The sequence below is a fragment of the Leptodactylus fuscus genome, chromosome 6 (assembly GCF_031893055.1).
Source record: "Leptodactylus fuscus isolate aLepFus1 chromosome 6, aLepFus1.hap2, whole genome shotgun sequence".
Taxonomy (NCBI): domain Eukaryota; kingdom Metazoa; phylum Chordata; class Amphibia; order Anura; family Leptodactylidae; genus Leptodactylus; species Leptodactylus fuscus.
In genome coordinates this window covers 1-18,331 of record NC_134270.1, presented here as the reverse complement: position 1 = coordinate 18,331, position 18,331 = coordinate 1, and the positions used below count along the sequence as shown (strand labels likewise).

At 42.0% G+C, this 18,331-nt stretch overlaps 23 non-coding genes across 23 annotated transcripts; all 23 read right to left on the bottom strand.

Annotated features, from left to right (window-relative positions):
- Nucleotides 1-356: 356 nt before the first annotated feature.
- On the bottom strand, nucleotides 357-547 carry LOC142211112 (U2 spliceosomal RNA). Its single transcript, XR_012717189.1, has one exon. It is a non-coding gene; the product is annotated as a U2 spliceosomal RNA (small nuclear RNA).
- A 613-nt stretch (nucleotides 548-1,160) lies between these two features.
- LOC142211111 (U2 spliceosomal RNA) lies at nucleotides 1,161-1,351 on the bottom strand. The gene has a single exon (XR_012717188.1). It is a non-coding gene; the product is annotated as a U2 spliceosomal RNA (small nuclear RNA).
- Nucleotides 1,352-1,964: 613 nt separating this feature from the next.
- On the bottom strand, nucleotides 1,965-2,155 carry LOC142211110 (U2 spliceosomal RNA). Its single transcript, XR_012717187.1, has one exon. It is a non-coding gene; the product is annotated as a U2 spliceosomal RNA (small nuclear RNA).
- Nucleotides 2,156-2,772: 617 nt separating this feature from the next.
- Nucleotides 2,773-2,963, bottom strand: LOC142211109 (U2 spliceosomal RNA). The gene has a single exon (XR_012717186.1). It is a non-coding gene; the product is annotated as a U2 spliceosomal RNA (small nuclear RNA).
- A 613-nt stretch (nucleotides 2,964-3,576) lies between these two features.
- On the bottom strand, nucleotides 3,577-3,767 carry LOC142211108 (U2 spliceosomal RNA). Its single transcript, XR_012717185.1, has one exon. It is a non-coding gene; the product is annotated as a U2 spliceosomal RNA (small nuclear RNA).
- Nucleotides 3,768-4,380: 613 nt separating this feature from the next.
- On the bottom strand, nucleotides 4,381-4,571 carry LOC142211107 (U2 spliceosomal RNA). Its single transcript, XR_012717184.1, has one exon. It is a non-coding gene; the product is annotated as a U2 spliceosomal RNA (small nuclear RNA).
- Nucleotides 4,572-5,184: 613 nt separating this feature from the next.
- Nucleotides 5,185-5,375, bottom strand: LOC142211106 (U2 spliceosomal RNA). The gene has a single exon (XR_012717183.1). It is a non-coding gene; the product is annotated as a U2 spliceosomal RNA (small nuclear RNA).
- Nucleotides 5,376-5,988: 613 nt separating this feature from the next.
- On the bottom strand, nucleotides 5,989-6,181 carry LOC142210871 (U2 spliceosomal RNA). The gene has a single exon (XR_012717006.1). It is a non-coding gene; the product is annotated as a U2 spliceosomal RNA (small nuclear RNA).
- A 613-nt stretch (nucleotides 6,182-6,794) lies between these two features.
- LOC142211105 (U2 spliceosomal RNA) lies at nucleotides 6,795-6,985 on the bottom strand. The gene has a single exon (XR_012717182.1). It is a non-coding gene; the product is annotated as a U2 spliceosomal RNA (small nuclear RNA).
- Nucleotides 6,986-7,598: 613 nt separating this feature from the next.
- On the bottom strand, nucleotides 7,599-7,789 carry LOC142211104 (U2 spliceosomal RNA). The gene has a single exon (XR_012717181.1). It is a non-coding gene; the product is annotated as a U2 spliceosomal RNA (small nuclear RNA).
- Nucleotides 7,790-8,402: 613 nt separating this feature from the next.
- On the bottom strand, nucleotides 8,403-8,593 carry LOC142211103 (U2 spliceosomal RNA). Its single transcript, XR_012717180.1, has one exon. It is a non-coding gene; the product is annotated as a U2 spliceosomal RNA (small nuclear RNA).
- Nucleotides 8,594-9,206: 613 nt separating this feature from the next.
- LOC142211102 (U2 spliceosomal RNA) lies at nucleotides 9,207-9,397 on the bottom strand. The gene has a single exon (XR_012717179.1). It is a non-coding gene; the product is annotated as a U2 spliceosomal RNA (small nuclear RNA).
- A 613-nt stretch (nucleotides 9,398-10,010) lies between these two features.
- Nucleotides 10,011-10,201, bottom strand: LOC142211101 (U2 spliceosomal RNA). Its single transcript, XR_012717178.1, has one exon. It is a non-coding gene; the product is annotated as a U2 spliceosomal RNA (small nuclear RNA).
- Nucleotides 10,202-10,814: 613 nt separating this feature from the next.
- Nucleotides 10,815-11,005, bottom strand: LOC142211100 (U2 spliceosomal RNA). Its single transcript, XR_012717177.1, has one exon. It is a non-coding gene; the product is annotated as a U2 spliceosomal RNA (small nuclear RNA).
- A 613-nt stretch (nucleotides 11,006-11,618) lies between these two features.
- LOC142211099 (U2 spliceosomal RNA) lies at nucleotides 11,619-11,809 on the bottom strand. Its single transcript, XR_012717176.1, has one exon. It is a non-coding gene; the product is annotated as a U2 spliceosomal RNA (small nuclear RNA).
- A 617-nt stretch (nucleotides 11,810-12,426) lies between these two features.
- Nucleotides 12,427-12,617, bottom strand: LOC142211098 (U2 spliceosomal RNA). The gene has a single exon (XR_012717175.1). It is a non-coding gene; the product is annotated as a U2 spliceosomal RNA (small nuclear RNA).
- A 613-nt stretch (nucleotides 12,618-13,230) lies between these two features.
- On the bottom strand, nucleotides 13,231-13,421 carry LOC142211097 (U2 spliceosomal RNA). Its single transcript, XR_012717174.1, has one exon. It is a non-coding gene; the product is annotated as a U2 spliceosomal RNA (small nuclear RNA).
- A 613-nt stretch (nucleotides 13,422-14,034) lies between these two features.
- Nucleotides 14,035-14,225, bottom strand: LOC142211096 (U2 spliceosomal RNA). Its single transcript, XR_012717173.1, has one exon. It is a non-coding gene; the product is annotated as a U2 spliceosomal RNA (small nuclear RNA).
- Nucleotides 14,226-14,838: 613 nt separating this feature from the next.
- Nucleotides 14,839-15,029, bottom strand: LOC142211095 (U2 spliceosomal RNA). Its single transcript, XR_012717172.1, has one exon. It is a non-coding gene; the product is annotated as a U2 spliceosomal RNA (small nuclear RNA).
- A 613-nt stretch (nucleotides 15,030-15,642) lies between these two features.
- LOC142211094 (U2 spliceosomal RNA) lies at nucleotides 15,643-15,833 on the bottom strand. Its single transcript, XR_012717171.1, has one exon. It is a non-coding gene; the product is annotated as a U2 spliceosomal RNA (small nuclear RNA).
- A 613-nt stretch (nucleotides 15,834-16,446) lies between these two features.
- On the bottom strand, nucleotides 16,447-16,637 carry LOC142211093 (U2 spliceosomal RNA). Its single transcript, XR_012717170.1, has one exon. It is a non-coding gene; the product is annotated as a U2 spliceosomal RNA (small nuclear RNA).
- A 613-nt stretch (nucleotides 16,638-17,250) lies between these two features.
- On the bottom strand, nucleotides 17,251-17,441 carry LOC142211084 (U2 spliceosomal RNA). The gene has a single exon (XR_012717162.1). It is a non-coding gene; the product is annotated as a U2 spliceosomal RNA (small nuclear RNA).
- A 613-nt stretch (nucleotides 17,442-18,054) lies between these two features.
- On the bottom strand, nucleotides 18,055-18,245 carry LOC142211072 (U2 spliceosomal RNA). The gene has a single exon (XR_012717156.1). It is a non-coding gene; the product is annotated as a U2 spliceosomal RNA (small nuclear RNA).
- Between the last annotated feature and the right edge of the window lie 86 nt (nucleotides 18,246-18,331).

Genomic DNA, 18,331 nt, shown 5'->3' with positions numbered 1-18,331 from the left:
ATTTTGCGAATCTGCATAAACCACTCCCACCGTTTGACCACACCCATTCAAGTGTCCGGTCAAGTGCAAGTTCAGAAATAAATTTATGCCCAAAAATTTTAAAAGAATTCAATGCATTTAAAATTGAATAAAATGGCAGCAAATCAGACACTTTGCAGCAGTAATGTCATTTGCAATCAATCAATCAATCAATCAATCAATCAAAGAAAATAATTAATGAAGTACCTTTCAGGTAGAGTCAGTCACAGCATCAGGCCACGTCCAACTGTCAATTTTCTCTTTGCTAGCTTGCCAGGTGCAGCAATCTTCTCTGTTGGTCGGTCAGTCCTCTGTCTCTTTCTTTCAACTGAATTGGAAAGGGGTGCACCGATCCTGGAAGTAATGCAATACCAGGTCAATGCGTGGAGTGGACAGAGCAAGCTCCGATTCCAGCTCCCTGTTCTAAAAATCCATTTAATATATGGTCCCCAGATAGGGGACGTATCAGATATTAAACTGATAAGAACAGATACTACACTTGATCTTAGCCAGAAGGCCGAGAAGCGATGGCAAGCGCTCGGCACCTGTTCTGGCGCCCTTCCGTGTTCACTGTGCACCGCTCAAGGTGTGCACCATGCTGCTGCAGCCCTATTTTGTTTTTTTTTTTGTTTTTTTTTCCTTTCCCTTAATGAAGTAGAAATCAATTAGCTTGTGCAGGTTTTCCCTACCTGCCACCAAAAGTGAAAAAAAAGAAAAGAAAAACTTTTGTGCAAGGCAAAGTGACATGTGCAAATGTTATCTTGTGACGCCAGCGGATTTTGCCGAATTTTGCGAATCTGCATAAACCACTCCCACCGTTTGACCACACCCATTCAAGTGTCCGGTCAAGTGCAAGTTCAGAAATAAATTTATGCCCAAAAATTTTAAAAGAATTCAATGCATTTAAAATTGAATAAAATGGCAGCAAATCAGACACTTTGCAGCAGTAATGTCATTTGCAATCAATCAATCAATCAATCAATCAATCAAAGAAAATAATTAATGAAGTACCTTTCAGGTAGAGTCAGTCACAGCATCAGGCCACGTCCAACTGTCAATTTTCTCTTTGCTAGCTTGCCAGGTGCAGCAATCTTCTCTGTTGGTCGGTCAGTCCTCTGTCTCTTTCTTTCAACTGAATTGGAAAGGGGTGCACCGATCCTGGAAGTAATGCAATACCAGGTCAATGCGTGGAGTGGACAGAGCAAGCTCCGATTCCAGCTCCCTGTTCTAAAAATCCATTTAATATATGGTCCCCAGATAGGGGACGTATCAGATATTAAACTGATAAGAACAGATACTACACTTGATCTTAGCCAGAAGGCCGAGAAGCGATGGCAAGCGCTCGGCACCTGTTCTGGCGCCCTTCCGTGTTCACTGTGCACCGCTCAAGGTGTGCACCATGCTGCTGCAGCCCTATTTTGTTTTTTTTTTTGTTTTTTTTTCCTTTCCCTTAATGAAGTAGAAATCAATTAGCTTGTGCAGGTTTTCCCTACCTGCCACCAAAAGTGAAAAAAAAGAAAAGAAAAACTTTTGTGCAAGGCAAAGTGACATGTGCAAATGTTATCTTGTGACGCCAGCGGATTTTGCCGAATTTTGCGAATCTGCATAAACCACTCCCACCGTTTGACCACACCCATTCAAGTGTCCGGTCAAGTGCAAGTTCAGAAATAAATTTATGCCCAAAAATTTTAAAAGAATTCAATGCATTTAAAATTGAATAAAATGGCAGCAAATCAGACACTTTGCAGCAGTAATGTCATTTGCAATCAATCAATCAATCAATCAATCAATCAAAGAAAATAATTAATGAAGTACCTTTCAGGTAGAGTCAGTCACAGCATCAGGCCACGTCCAACTGTCAATTTTCTCTTTGCTAGCTTGCCAGGTGCAGCAATCTTCTCTGTTGGTCGGTCAGTCCTCTGTCTCTTTCTTTCAACTGAATTGGAAAGGGGTGCACCGATCCTGGAAGTAATGCAATACCAGGTCAATGCGTGGAGTGGACAGAGCAAGCTCCGATTCCAGCTCCCTGTTCTAAAAATCCATTTAATATATGGTCCCCAGATAGGGGACGTATCAGATATTAAACTGATAAGAACAGATACTACACTTGATCTTAGCCAGAAGGCCGAGAAGCGATGGCAAGCGCTCGGCACCTGTTCTGGCGCCCTTCCGTGTTCACTGTGCACCGCTCAAGGTGTGCACCATGCTGCTGCAGCCCTATTTTGTTTTTTTTTTTGTTTTTTTTTCCTTTCCCTTAATGAAGTAGAAATCAATTAGCTTGTGCAGGTTTTCCCTACCTGCCACCAAAAGTGAAAAAAAAGAAAAGAAAAACTTTTGTGCAAGGCAAAGTGACATGTGCAAATGTTATCTTGTGACGCCAGCGGATTTTGCCGAATTTTGCGAATCTGCATAAACCACTCCCACCGTTTGACCACACCCATTCAAGTGTCCGGTCAAGTGCAAGTTCAGAAATAAATTTATGCCCAAAAATTTTAAAAGAATTCAATGCATTTAAAATTGAATAAAATGGCAGCAAATCAGACACTTTGCAGCAGTAATGTCATTTGCAATCAATCAATCAATCAATCAATCAATCAATCAAAGAAAATAATTAATGAAGTACCTTTCAGGTAGAGTCAGTCACAGCATCAGGCCACGTCCAACTGTCAATTTTCTCTTTGCTAGCTTGCCAGGTGCAGCAATCTTCTCTGTTGGTCGGTCAGTCCTCTGTCTCTTTCTTTCAACTGAATTGGAAAGGGGTGCACCGATCCTGGAAGTAATGCAATACCAGGTCAATGCGTGGAGTGGACAGAGCAAGCTCCGATTCCAGCTCCCTGTTCTAAAAATCCATTTAATATATGGTCCCCAGATAGGGGACGTATCAGATATTAAACTGATAAGAACAGATACTACACTTGATCTTAGCCAGAAGGCCGAGAAGCGATGGCAAGCGCTCGGCACCTGTTCTGGCGCCCTTCCGTGTTCACTGTGCACCGCTCAAGGTGTGCACCATGCTGCTGCAGCCCTATTTTGTTTTTTTTTTTGTTTTTTTTTCCTTTCCCTTAATGAAGTAGAAATCAATTAGCTTGTGCAGGTTTTCCCTACCTGCCACCAAAAGTGAAAAAAAAGAAAAGAAAAACTTTTGTGCAAGGCAAAGTGACATGTGCAAATGTTATCTTGTGACGCCAGCGGATTTTGCCGAATTTTGCGAATCTGCATAAACCACTCCCACCGTTTGACCACACCCATTCAAGTGTCCGGTCAAGTGCAAGTTCAGAAATAAATTTATGCCCAAAAATTTTAAAAGAATTCAATGCATTTAAAATTGAATAAAATGGCAGCAAATCAGACACTTTGCAGCAGTAATGTCATTTGCAATCAATCAATCAATCAATCAATCAATCAAAGAAAATAATTAATGAAGTACCTTTCAGGTAGAGTCAGTCACAGCATCAGGCCACGTCCAACTGTCAATTTTCTCTTTGCTAGCTTGCCAGGTGCAGCAATCTTCTCTGTTGGTCGGTCAGTCCTCTGTCTCTTTCTTTCAACTGAATTGGAAAGGGGTGCACCGATCCTGGAAGTAATGCAATACCAGGTCAATGCGTGGAGTGGACAGAGCAAGCTCCGATTCCAGCTCCCTGTTCTAAAAATCCATTTAATATATGGTCCCCAGATAGGGGACGTATCAGATATTAAACTGATAAGAACAGATACTACACTTGATCTTAGCCAGAAGGCCGAGAAGCGATGGCAAGCGCTCGGCACCTGTTCTGGCGCCCTTCCGTGTTCACTGTGCACCGCTCAAGGTGTGCACCATGCTGCTGCAGCCCTATTTTGTTTTTTTTTTTGTTTTTTTTTCCTTTCCCTTAATGAAGTAGAAATCAATTAGCTTGTGCAGGTTTTCCCTACCTGCCACCAAAAGTGAAAAAAAAGAAAAGAAAAACTTTTGTGCAAGGCAAAGTGACATGTGCAAATGTTATCTTGTGACGCCAGCGGATTTTGCCGAATTTTGCGAATCTGCATAAACCACTCCCACCGTTTGACCACACCCATTCAAGTGTCCGGTCAAGTGCAAGTTCAGAAATAAATTTATGCCCAAAAATTTTAAAAGAATTCAATGCATTTAAAATTGAATAAAATGGCAGCAAATCAGACACTTTGCAGCAGTAATGTCATTTGCAATCAATCAATCAATCAATCAATCAATCAAAGAAAATAATTAATGAAGTACCTTTCAGGTAGAGTCAGTCACAGCATCAGGCCACGTCCAACTGTCAATTTTCTCTTTGCTAGCTTGCCAGGTGCAGCAATCTTCTCTGTTGGTCGGTCAGTCCTCTGTCTCTTTCTTTCAACTGAATTGGAAAGGGGTGCACCGATCCTGGAAGTAATGCAATACCAGGTCAATGCGTGGAGTGGACAGAGCAAGCTCCGATTCCAGCTCCCTGTTCTAAAAATCCATTTAATATATGGTCCCCAGATAGGGGACGTATCAGATATTAAACTGATAAGAACAGATACTACACTTGATCTTAGCCAGAAGGCCGAGAAGCGATGGCAAGCGCTCGGCACCTGTTCTGGCGCCCTTCCGTGTTCACTGTGCACCGCTCAAGGTGTGCACCATGCTGCTGCAGCCCTATTTTGTTTTTTTTTTTGTTTTTTTTTCCTTTCCCTTAATGAAGTAGAAATCAATTAGCTTGTGCAGGTTTTCCCTACCTGCCACCAAAAGTGAAAAAAAAGAAAAGAAAAACTTTTGTGCAAGGCAAAGTGACATGTGCAAATGTTATCTTGTGACGCCAGCGGATTTTGCCGAATTTTGCGAATCTGCATAAACCACTCCCACCGTTTGACCACACCCATTCAAGTGTCCGGTCAAGTGCAAGTTCAGAAATAAATTTATGCCCAAAAATTTTAAAAGAATTCAATGCATTTAAAATTGAATAAAATGGCAGCAAATCAGACACTTTGCAGCAGTAATGTCATTTGCAATCAATCAATCAATCAATCAATCAATCAAAGAAAATAATTAATGAAGTACCTTTCAGGTAGAGTCAGTCACAGCATCAGGCCACGTCCAACTGTCAATTTTCTCTTTGCTAGCTTGCCAGGTGCAGCAATCTTCTCTGTTGGTCGGTCAGTCCTCTGTCTCTTTCTTTCAACTGAATTGGAAAGGGGTGCACCGATCCTGGAAGTAATGCAATACCAGGTCAATGCGTGGAGTGGACAGAGCAAGCTCCGATTCCAGCTCCCTGTTCTAAAAATCCATTTAATATATGGTCCCCAGATAGGGGACGTATCAGATATTAAACTGATAAGAACAGATACTACACTTGATCTTAGCCAGAAGGCCGAGAAGCGATGGCAAGCGCTCGGCACCTGTTCTGGCGCCCTTCCGTGTTCACTGTGCACCGCTCAAGGTGTGCACCATGCTGCTGCAGCCCTATTTTGTTTTTTTTTTTGTTTTTTTTTCCTTTCCCTTAATGAAGTAGAAATCAATTAGCTTGTGCAGGTTTTCCCTACCTGCCACCAAAAGTGAAAAAAAAGAAAAGAAAAACTTTTGTGCAAGGCAAAGTGACATGTGCAAATGTTATCTTGTGACGCCAGCGGATTTTGCCGAATTTTGCGAATCTGCATAAACCACTCCCACCGTTTGACCACACCCATTCAAGTGTCCGGTCAAGTGCAAGTTCAGAAATAAATTTATGCCCAAAAATTTTAAAAGAATTCAATGCATTTAAAATTGAATAAAATGGCAGCAAATCAGACACTTTGCAGCAGTAATGTCATTTGCAATCAATCAATCAATCAATCAATCAATCAAAGAAAATAATTAATGAAGTACCTTTCAGGTAGAGTCAGTCACAGCATCAGGCCACGTCCAACTGTCAATTTTCTCTTTGCTAGCTTGCCAGGTGCAGCAATCTTCTCTGTTGGTCGGTCAGTCCTCTGTCTCTTTCTTTCAACTGAATTGGAAAGGGGTGCACCGATCCTGGAAGTAATGCAATACCAGGTCAATGCGTGGAGTGGACAGAGCAAGCTCCGATTCCAGCTCCCTGTTCTAAAAATCCATTTAATATATGGTCCCCAGATAGGGGACGTATCAGATATTAAACTGATAAGAACAGATACTACACTTGATCTTAGCCAGAAGGCCGAGAGAAGCGATGGCAAGCGCTCGGCACCTGTTCTGGCGCCCTTCCGTGTTCACTGTGCACCGCTCAAGGTGTGCACCATGCTGCTGCAGCCCTATTTTGTTTTTTTTTTTGTTTTTTTTTCCTTTCCCTTAATGAAGTAGAAATCAATTAGCTTGTGCAGGTTTTCCCTACCTGCCACCAAAAGTGAAAAAAAAGAAAAGAAAAACTTTTGTGCAAGGCAAAGTGACATGTGCAAATGTTATCTTGTGACGCCAGCGGATTTTGCCGAATTTTGCGAATCTGCATAAACCACTCCCACCGTTTGACCACACCCATTCAAGTGTCCGGTCAAGTGCAAGTTCAGAAATAAATTTATGCCCAAAAATTTTAAAAGAATTCAATGCATTTAAAATTGAATAAAATGGCAGCAAATCAGACACTTTGCAGCAGTAATGTCATTTGCAATCAATCAATCAATCAATCAATCAATCAAAGAAAATAATTAATGAAGTACCTTTCAGGTAGAGTCAGTCACAGCATCAGGCCACGTCCAACTGTCAATTTTCTCTTTGCTAGCTTGCCAGGTGCAGCAATCTTCTCTGTTGGTCGGTCAGTCCTCTGTCTCTTTCTTTCAACTGAATTGGAAAGGGGTGCACCGATCCTGGAAGTAATGCAATACCAGGTCAATGCGTGGAGTGGACAGAGCAAGCTCCGATTCCAGCTCCCTGTTCTAAAAATCCATTTAATATATGGTCCCCAGATAGGGGACGTATCAGATATTAAACTGATAAGAACAGATACTACACTTGATCTTAGCCAGAAGGCCGAGAAGCGATGGCAAGCGCTCGGCACCTGTTCTGGCGCCCTTCCGTGTTCACTGTGCACCGCTCAAGGTGTGCACCATGCTGCTGCAGCCCTATTTTGTTTTTTTTTTTGTTTTTTTTTCCTTTCCCTTAATGAAGTAGAAATCAATTAGCTTGTGCAGGTTTTCCCTACCTGCCACCAAAAGTGAAAAAAAAGAAAAGAAAAACTTTTGTGCAAGGCAAAGTGACATGTGCAAATGTTATCTTGTGACGCCAGCGGATTTTGCCGAATTTTGCGAATCTGCATAAACCACTCCCACCGTTTGACCACACCCATTCAAGTGTCCGGTCAAGTGCAAGTTCAGAAATAAATTTATGCCCAAAAATTTTAAAAGAATTCAATGCATTTAAAATTGAATAAAATGGCAGCAAATCAGACACTTTGCAGCAGTAATGTCATTTGCAATCAATCAATCAATCAATCAATCAATCAAAGAAAATAATTAATGAAGTACCTTTCAGGTAGAGTCAGTCACAGCATCAGGCCACGTCCAACTGTCAATTTTCTCTTTGCTAGCTTGCCAGGTGCAGCAATCTTCTCTGTTGGTCGGTCAGTCCTCTGTCTCTTTCTTTCAACTGAATTGGAAAGGGGTGCACCGATCCTGGAAGTAATGCAATACCAGGTCAATGCGTGGAGTGGACAGAGCAAGCTCCGATTCCAGCTCCCTGTTCTAAAAATCCATTTAATATATGGTCCCCAGATAGGGGACGTATCAGATATTAAACTGATAAGAACAGATACTACACTTGATCTTAGCCAGAAGGCCGAGAAGCGATGGCAAGCGCTCGGCACCTGTTCTGGCGCCCTTCCGTGTTCACTGTGCACCGCTCAAGGTGTGCACCATGCTGCTGCAGCCCTATTTTGTTTTTTTTTTTGTTTTTTTTTCCTTTCCCTTAATGAAGTAGAAATCAATTAGCTTGTGCAGGTTTTCCCTACCTGCCACCAAAAGTGAAAAAAAAGAAAAGAAAAACTTTTGTGCAAGGCAAAGTGACATGTGCAAATGTTATCTTGTGACGCCAGCGGATTTTGCCGAATTTTGCGAATCTGCATAAACCACTCCCACCGTTTGACCACACCCATTCAAGTGTCCGGTCAAGTGCAAGTTCAGAAATAAATTTATGCCCAAAAATTTTAAAAGAATTCAATGCATTTAAAATTGAATAAAATGGCAGCAAATCAGACACTTTGCAGCAGTAATGTCATTTGCAATCAATCAATCAATCAATCAATCAATCAAAGAAAATAATTAATGAAGTACCTTTCAGGTAGAGTCAGTCACAGCATCAGGCCACGTCCAACTGTCAATTTTCTCTTTGCTAGCTTGCCAGGTGCAGCAATCTTCTCTGTTGGTCGGTCAGTCCTCTGTCTCTTTCTTTCAACTGAATTGGAAAGGGGTGCACCGATCCTGGAAGTAATGCAATACCAGGTCAATGCGTGGAGTGGACAGAGCAAGCTCCGATTCCAGCTCCCTGTTCTAAAAATCCATTTAATATATGGTCCCCAGATAGGGGACGTATCAGATATTAAACTGATAAGAACAGATACTACACTTGATCTTAGCCAGAAGGCCGAGAAGCGATGGCAAGCGCTCGGCACCTGTTCTGGCGCCCTTCCGTGTTCACTGTGCACCGCTCAAGGTGTGCACCATGCTGCTGCAGCCCTATTTTGTTTTTTTTTTTGTTTTTTTTTCCTTTCCCTTAATGAAGTAGAAATCAATTAGCTTGTGCAGGTTTTCCCTACCTGCCACCAAAAGTGAAAAAAAAGAAAAGAAAAACTTTTGTGCAAGGCAAAGTGACATGTGCAAATGTTATCTTGTGACGCCAGCGGATTTTGCCGAATTTTGCGAATCTGCATAAACCACTCCCACCGTTTGACCACACCCATTCAAGTGTCCGGTCAAGTGCAAGTTCAGAAATAAATTTATGCCCAAAAATTTTAAAAGAATTCAATGCATTTAAAATTGAATAAAATGGCAGCAAATCAGACACTTTGCAGCAGTAATGTCATTTGCAATCAATCAATCAATCAATCAATCAATCAAAGAAAATAATTAATGAAGTACCTTTCAGGTAGAGTCAGTCACAGCATCAGGCCACGTCCAACTGTCAATTTTCTCTTTGCTAGCTTGCCAGGTGCAGCAATCTTCTCTGTTGGTCGGTCAGTCCTCTGTCTCTTTCTTTCAACTGAATTGGAAAGGGGTGCACCGATCCTGGAAGTAATGCAATACCAGGTCAATGCGTGGAGTGGACAGAGCAAGCTCCGATTCCAGCTCCCTGTTCTAAAAATCCATTTAATATATGGTCCCCAGATAGGGGACGTATCAGATATTAAACTGATAAGAACAGATACTACACTTGATCTTAGCCAGAAGGCCGAGAAGCGATGGCAAGCGCTCGGCACCTGTTCTGGCGCCCTTCCGTGTTCACTGTGCACCGCTCAAGGTGTGCACCATGCTGCTGCAGCCCTATTTTGTTTTTTTTTTTGTTTTTTTTTCCTTTCCCTTAATGAAGTAGAAATCAATTAGCTTGTGCAGGTTTTCCCTACCTGCCACCAAAAGTGAAAAAAAAGAAAAGAAAAACTTTTGTGCAAGGCAAAGTGACATGTGCAAATGTTATCTTGTGACGCCAGCGGATTTTGCCGAATTTTGCGAATCTGCATAAACCACTCCCACCGTTTGACCACACCCATTCAAGTGTCCGGTCAAGTGCAAGTTCAGAAATAAATTTATGCCCAAAAATTTTAAAAGAATTCAATGCATTTAAAATTGAATAAAATGGCAGCAAATCAGACACTTTGCAGCAGTAATGTCATTTGCAATCAATCAATCAATCAATCAATCAATCAAAGAAAATAATTAATGAAGTACCTTTCAGGTAGAGTCAGTCACAGCATCAGGCCACGTCCAACTGTCAATTTTCTCTTTGCTAGCTTGCCAGGTGCAGCAATCTTCTCTGTTGGTCGGTCAGTCCTCTGTCTCTTTCTTTCAACTGAATTGGAAAGGGGTGCACCGATCCTGGAAGTAATGCAATACCAGGTCAATGCGTGGAGTGGACAGAGCAAGCTCCGATTCCAGCTCCCTGTTCTAAAAATCCATTTAATATATGGTCCCCAGATAGGGGACGTATCAGATATTAAACTGATAAGAACAGATACTACACTTGATCTTAGCCAGAAGGCCGAGAAGCGATGGCAAGCGCTCGGCACCTGTTCTGGCGCCCTTCCGTGTTCACTGTGCACCGCTCAAGGTGTGCACCATGCTGCTGCAGCCCTATTTTGTTTTTTTTTTTGTTTTTTTTTCCTTTCCCTTAATGAAGTAGAAATCAATTAGCTTGTGCAGGTTTTCCCTACCTGCCACCAAAAGTGAAAAAAAAGAAAAGAAAAACTTTTGTGCAAGGCAAAGTGACATGTGCAAATGTTATCTTGTGACGCCAGCGGATTTTGCCGAATTTTGCGAATCTGCATAAACCACTCCCACCGTTTGACCACACCCATTCAAGTGTCCGGTCAAGTGCAAGTTCAGAAATAAATTTATGCCCAAAAATTTTAAAAGAATTCAATGCATTTAAAATTGAATAAAATGGCAGCAAATCAGACACTTTGCAGCAGTAATGTCATTTGCAATCAATCAATCAATCAATCAATCAATCAAAGAAAATAATTAATGAAGTACCTTTCAGGTAGAGTCAGTCACAGCATCAGGCCACGTCCAACTGTCAATTTTCTCTTTGCTAGCTTGCCAGGTGCAGCAATCTTCTCTGTTGGTCGGTCAGTCCTCTGTCTCTTTCTTTCAACTGAATTGGAAAGGGGTGCACCGATCCTGGAAGTAATGCAATACCAGGTCAATGCGTGGAGTGGACAGAGCAAGCTCCGATTCCAGCTCCCTGTTCTAAAAATCCATTTAATATATGGTCCCCAGATAGGGGACGTATCAGATATTAAACTGATAAGAACAGATACTACACTTGATCTTAGCCAGAAGGCCGAGAAGCGATGGCAAGCGCTCGGCACCTGTTCTGGCGCCCTTCCGTGTTCACTGTGCACCGCTCAAGGTGTGCACCATGCTGCTGCAGCCCTATTTTGTTTTTTTTTTTGTTTTTTTTTCCTTTCCCTTAATGAAGTAGAAATCAATTAGCTTGTGCAGGTTTTCCCTACCTGCCACCAAAAGTGAAAAAAAAGAAAAGAAAAACTTTTGTGCAAGGCAAAGTGACATGTGCAAATGTTATCTTGTGACGCCAGCGGATTTTGCCGAATTTTGCGAATCTGCATAAACCACTCCCACCGTTTGACCACACCCATTCAAGTGTCCGGTCAAGTGCAAGTTCAGAAATAAATTTATGCCCAAAAATTTTAAAAGAATTCAATGCATTTAAAATTGAATAAAATGGCAGCAAATCAGACACTTTGCAGCAGTAATGTCATTTGCAATCAATCAATCAATCAATCAATCAATCAAAGAAAATAATTAATGAAGTACCTTTCAGGTAGAGTCAGTCACAGCATCAGGCCACGTCCAACTGTCAATTTTCTCTTTGCTAGCTTGCCAGGTGCAGCAATCTTCTCTGTTGGTCGGTCAGTCCTCTGTCTCTTTCTTTCAACTGAATTGGAAAGGGGTGCACCGATCCTGGAAGTAATGCAATACCAGGTCAATGCGTGGAGTGGACAGAGCAAGCTCCGATTCCAGCTCCCTGTTCTAAAAATCCATTTAATATATGGTCCCCAGATAGGGGACGTATCAGATATTAAACTGATAAGAACAGATACTACACTTGATCTTAGCCAGAAGGCCGAGAAGCGATGGCAAGCGCTCGGCACCTGTTCTGGCGCCCTTCCGTGTTCACTGTGCACCGCTCAAGGTGTGCACCATGCTGCTGCAGCCCTATTTTGTTTTTTTTTTTGTTTTTTTTTCCTTTCCCTTAATGAAGTAGAAATCAATTAGCTTGTGCAGGTTTTCCCTACCTGCCACCAAAAGTGAAAAAAAAGAAAAGAAAAACTTTTGTGCAAGGCAAAGTGACATGTGCAAATGTTATCTTGTGACGCCAGCGGATTTTGCCGAATTTTGCGAATCTGCATAAACCACTCCCACCGTTTGACCACACCCATTCAAGTGTCCGGTCAAGTGCAAGTTCAGAAATAAATTTATGCCCAAAAATTTTAAAAGAATTCAATGCATTTAAAATTGAATAAAATGGCAGCAAATCAGACACTTTGCAGCAGTAATGTCATTTGCAATCAATCAATCAATCAATCAATCAATCAATCAAAGAAAATAATTAATGAAGTACCTTTCAGGTAGAGTCAGTCACAGCATCAGGCCACGTCCAACTGTCAATTTTCTCTTTGCTAGCTTGCCAGGTGCAGCAATCTTCTCTGTTGGTCGGTCAGTCCTCTGTCTCTTTCTTTCAACTGAATTGGAAAGGGGTGCACCGATCCTGGAAGTAATGCAATACCAGGTCAATGCGTGGAGTGGACAGAGCAAGCTCCGATTCCAGCTCCCTGTTCTAAAAATCCATTTAATATATGGTCCCCAGATAGGGGACGTATCAGATATTAAACTGATAAGAACAGATACTACACTTGATCTTAGCCAGAAGGCCGAGAAGCGATGGCAAGCGCTCGGCACCTGTTCTGGCGCCCTTCCGTGTTCACTGTGCACCGCTCAAGGTGTGCACCATGCTGCTGCAGCCCTATTTTGTTTTTTTTTTTGTTTTTTTTTCCTTTCCCTTAATGAAGTAGAAATCAATTAGCTTGTGCAGGTTTTCCCTACCTGCCACCAAAAGTGAAAAAAAAGAAAAGAAAAACTTTTGTGCAAGGCAAAGTGACATGTGCAAATGTTATCTTGTGACGCCAGCGGATTTTGCCGAATTTTGCGAATCTGCATAAACCACTCCCACCGTTTGACCACACCCATTCAAGTGTCCGGTCAAGTGCAAGTTCAGAAATAAATTTATGCCCAAAAATTTTAAAAGAATTCAATGCATTTAAAATTGAATAAAATGGCAGCAAATCAGACACTTTGCAGCAGTAATGTCATTTGCAATCAATCAATCAATCAATCAATCAATCAAAGAAAATAATTAATGAAGTACCTTTCAGGTAGAGTCAGTCACAGCATCAGGCCACGTCCAACTGTCAATTTTCTCTTTGCTAGCTTGCCAGGTGCAGCAATCTTCTCTGTTGGTCGGTCAGTCCTCTGTCTCTTTCTTTCAACTGAATTGGAAAGGGGTGCACCGATCCTGGAAGTAATGCAATACCAGGTCAATGCGTGGAGTGGACAGAGCAAGCTCCGATTCCAGCTCCCTGTTCTAAAAATCCATTTAATATATGGTCCCCAGATAGGGGACGTATCAGATATTAAACTGATAAGAACAGATACTACACTTGATCTTAGCCAGAAGGCCGAGAAGCGATGGCAAGCGCTCGGCACCTGTTCTGGCGCCCTTCCGTGTTCACTGTGCACCGCTCAAGGTGTGCACCATGCTGCTGCAGCCCTATTTTGTTTTTTTTTTTGTTTTTTTTTCCTTTCCCTTAATGAAGTAGAAATCAATTAGCTTGTGCAGGTTTTCCCTACCTGCCACCAAAAGTGAAAAAAAAGAAAAGAAAAACTTTTGTGCAAGGCAAAGTGACATGTGCAAATGTTATCTTGTGACGCCAGCGGATTTTGCCGAATTTTGCGAATCTGCATAAACCACTCCCACCGTTTGACCACACCCATTCAAGTGTCCGGTCAAGTGCAAGTTCAGAAATAAATTTATGCCCAAAAATTTTAAAAGAATTCAATGCATTTAAAATTGAATAAAATGGCAGCAAATCAGACACTTTGCAGCAGTAATGTCATTTGCAATCAATCAATCAATCAATCAATCAATCAAAGAAAATAATTAATGAAGTACCTTTCAGGTAGAGTCAGTCACAGCATCAGGCCACGTCCAACTGTCAATTTTCTCTTTGCTAGCTTGCCAGGTGCAGCAATCTTCTCTGTTGGTCGGTCAGTCCTCTGTCTCTTTCTTTCAACTGAATTGGAAAGGGGTGCACCGATCCTGGAAGTAATGCAATACCAGGTCAATGCGTGGAGTGGACAGAGCAAGCTCCGATTCCAGCTCCCTGTTCTAAAAATCCATTTAATATATGGTCCCCAGATAGGGGACGTATCAGATATTAAACTGATAAGAACAGATACTACACTTGATCTTAGCCAGAAGGCCGAGAAGCGATGGCAAGCGCTCGGCACCTGTTCTGGCGCCCTTCCGTGTTCACTGTGCACCGCTCAAGGTGTGCACCATGCTGCTGCAGCCCTATTTTGTTTTTTTTTTTGTTTTTTTTTCCTTTCCCTTAATGAAGTAGAAATCAATTAGCTTGTGCAGGTTTTCCCTACCTGCCACCAAAAGTGAAAAAAAAGAAAAGAAAAACTTTTGTGCAAGGCAAAGTGACATGTGCAAATGTTATCTTGTGACGCCAGCGGATTTTGCCGAATTTTGCGAATCTGCATAAACCACTCCCACCGTTTGACCACACCCATTCAAGTGTCCGGTCAAGTGCAAGTTCAGAAATAAATTTATGCCCAAAAATTTTAAAAGAATTCAATGCATTTAAAATTGAATAAAATGGCAGCAAATCAGACACTTTGCAGCAGTAATGTCATTTGCAATCAATCAATCAATCAATCAATCAATCAAAGAAAATAATTAATGAAGTACCTTTCAGGTAGAGTCAGTCACAGCATCAGGCCACGTCCAACTGTCAATTTTCTCTTTGCTAGCTTGCCAGGTGCAGCAATCTTCTCTGTTGGTCGGTCAGTCCTCTGTCTCTTTCTTTCAACTGAATTGGAAAGGGGTGCACCGATCCTGGAAGTAATGCAATACCAGGTCAATGCGTGGAGTGGACAGAGCAAGCTCCGATTCCAGCTCCCTGTTCTAAAAATCCATTTAATATATGGTCCCCAGATAGGGGACGTATCAGATATTAAACTGATAAGAACAGATACTACACTTGATCTTAGCCAGAAGGCCGAGAAGCGATGGCAAGCGCTCGGCACCTGTTCTGGCGCCCTTCCGTGTTCACTGTGCACCGCTCAAGGTGTGCACCATGCTGCTGCAGCCCTATTTTGTTTTTTTTTTTGTTTTTTTTTCCTTTCCCTTAATGAAGTAGAAATCAATTAGCTTGTGCAGGTTTTCCCTACCTGCCACCAAAAGTGAAAAAAAAGAAAAGAAAAACTTTTGTGCAAGGCAAAGTGACATGTGCAAATGTTATCTTGTGACGCCAGCGGATTTTGCCGAATTTTGCGAATCTGCATAAACCACTCCCACCGTTTGACCACACCCATTCAAGTGTCCGGTCAAGTGCAAGTTCAGAAATAAATTTATGCCCAAAAATTTTAAAAGAATTCAATGCATTTAAAATTGAATAAAATGGCAGCAAATCAGACACTTTGCAGCAGTAATGTCATTTGCAATCAATCAATCAATCAATCAATCAATCAAAGAAAATAATTAATGAAGTACCTTTCAGGTAGAGTCAGTCACAGCATCAGGCCACGTCCAACTGTCAATTTTCTCTTTGCTAGCTTGCCAGGTGCAGCAATCTTCTCTGTTGGTCGGTCAGTCCTCTGTCTCTTTCTTTCAACTGAATTGGAAAGGGGTGCACCGATCCTGGAAGTAATGCAATACCAGGTCAATGCGTGGAGTGGACAGAGCAAGCTCCGATTCCAGCTCCCTGTTCTAAAAATCCATTTAATATATGGTCCCCAGATAGGGGACGTATCAGATATTAAACTGATAAGAACAGATACTACACTTGATCTTAGCCAGAAGGCCGAGAAGCGATGGCAAGCGCTCGGCACCTGTTCTGGCGCCCTTCCGTGTTCACTGTGCACCGCTCAAGGTGTGCACCATGCTGCTGCAGCCCTATTTTGTTTTTTTTTTTGTTTTTTTTTCCTTTCCCTTAATGAAGTAGAAATCAATTAGCTTGTGCAGGTTTTCCCTACCTGCCACCAAAAGTGAAAAAAAAGAAAAGAAAAACTTTTGTGCAAGGCAAAGTGACATGTGCAAATGTTATCTTGTGACGCCAGCGGATTTTGCCGAATTTTGCGAATCTGCATAAACCACTCCCACCGTTTGACCACACCCATTCAAGTGTCCGGTCAAGTGCAAGTTCAGAAATAAATTTATGCCCAAAAATTTTAAAAGAATTCAATGCATTTAAAATTGAATAAAATGGCAGCAAATCAGACACTTTGCAGCAGTAATGTCATTTGCAATCAATCAATCAATCAATCAATCAATCAAAGAAAATAATTAATGAAGTACCTTTCAGGTAGAGTCAGTCACAGCATCAGGCCACGTCCAACTGTCAATTTTCTCTTTGCTAGCTTGCCAGGTGCAGCAATCTTCTCTGTTGGTCGGTCAGTCCTCTGTCTCTTTCTTTCAACTGAATTGGAAAGGGGTGCACCGATCCTGGAAGTAATGCAATACCAGGTCAATGCGTGGAGTGGACAGAGCAAGCTCCGATTCCAGCTCCCTGTTCTAAAAATCCATTTAATATATGGTCCCCAGATAGGGGACGTATCAGATATTAAACTGATAAGAACAGATACTACACTTGATCTTAGCCAGAAGGCCGAGAAGCGATGGCAAGCGCTCGGCACCTGTTCTGGCGCCCTTCCGTGTTCACTGTGCACCGCTCAAGGTGTGCACCATGCTGCTGCAGCCCTATTTTGTTTTTTTTTTTGTTTTTTTTTCCTTTCCCTTAATGAAGTAGAAATCAATTAGCTTGTGCAGGTTTTCCCTACCTGCCACCAAAAGTGAAAAAAAAGAAAAGAAAAACTTTTGTGCAAGGCAAAGTGACATGTGCAAATGTTATCTTGTGACGCCAGCGGATTTTGCCGAATTTTGCGAATCTGCATAAACCACTCCCACCGTTTGACCACACCCATTCAAGTGTCCGGTCAAGTGCAAGTTCAGAAATAAATTTATGCCCAAAAATTTTAAAAGAATTCAATGCATTTAAAATTGAATAAAATGGCAGCAAATCAGACACTTTGCAGCAGTAATGTCATTTGCAATCAATCAATCAATCAATCAATCAATCAAAGAAAATAATTAATGAAGTACCTTTCAGGTAGAGTCAGTCACAGCATCAGGCCACGTCCAACTGTCAATTTTCTCTTTGCTAGCTTGCCAGGTGCAGCAATCTTCTCTGTTGGTCGGTCAGTCCTCTGTCTCTTTCTTTCAACTGAATTGGAAAGGGGTGCACCGATCCTGGAAGTAATGCAATACCAGGTCAATGCGTGGAGTGGACAGAGCAAGCTCCGATTCCAGCTCCCTGTTCTAAAAATCCATTTAATATATGGTCCCCAGATAGGGGACGTATCAGATATTAAACTGATAAGAACAGATACTACACTTGATCTTAGCCAGAAGGCCGAGAAGCGATGGCAAGCGCTCGGCACCTGTTCTGGCGCCCTTCCGTGTTCACTGTGCACCGCTCAAGGTGTGCACCATGCTGCTGCAGCCCTATTTTGTTTTTTTTTTTGTTTTTTTTTCCTTTCCCTTAATGAAGTAGAAATCAATTAGCTTGTGCAGGTTTTCCCTACCTGCCACCAAAAGTGAAAAAAAAGAAAAGAAAAACTTTTGTGCAAGGCAAAGTGACATGTGCAAATGTTATCTTGTGACGCCAGCGGATTTTGCCGAATTTTGCGAATCTGCATAAACCACTCCCACCGTTTGACCACACCCATTCAAGTGTCCGGTCAAGTGCAAGTTCAGAAATAAATTTATGCCCAAAAATTTTAAAAGAATTCAATGCATTTAAAATTGAATAAAATGGCAGCAAATCAGACACTTTGCAGCAGTAATGTCATTTGCAATCAATCAATCAATCAATCAATCAATCAAAGAAAATAATTAATGAAGTACCTTTCAGGTAGAGTCAGTCACAGCATCAGGCCACGTCCAACTGTCAATTTTCTCTTTGCTAGCTTGCCAGGTGCAGCAATCTTCTCTGTTGGTCGGTCAGTCCTCTGTCTCTTTCTTTCAACTGAATTGGAAAGGGGTGCACCGATCCTGGAAGTAATGCAATACCAGGTCAATGCGTGGAGTGGACAGAGCAAGCTCCGATTCCAGCTCCCTGTTCTAAAAATCCATTTAATATATGGTCCCCAGATAGGGGACGTATCAGATATTAAACTGATAAGAACAGATACTACACTTGATCTTAGCCAGAAGGCCGAGAAGCGATGGCAAGCGCTCGGCACCTGTTCTGGCGCCCTTCCGTGTTCACTGTGCACCGCTCAAGGTGTGCACCATGCTGCTGCAGCCCTATTT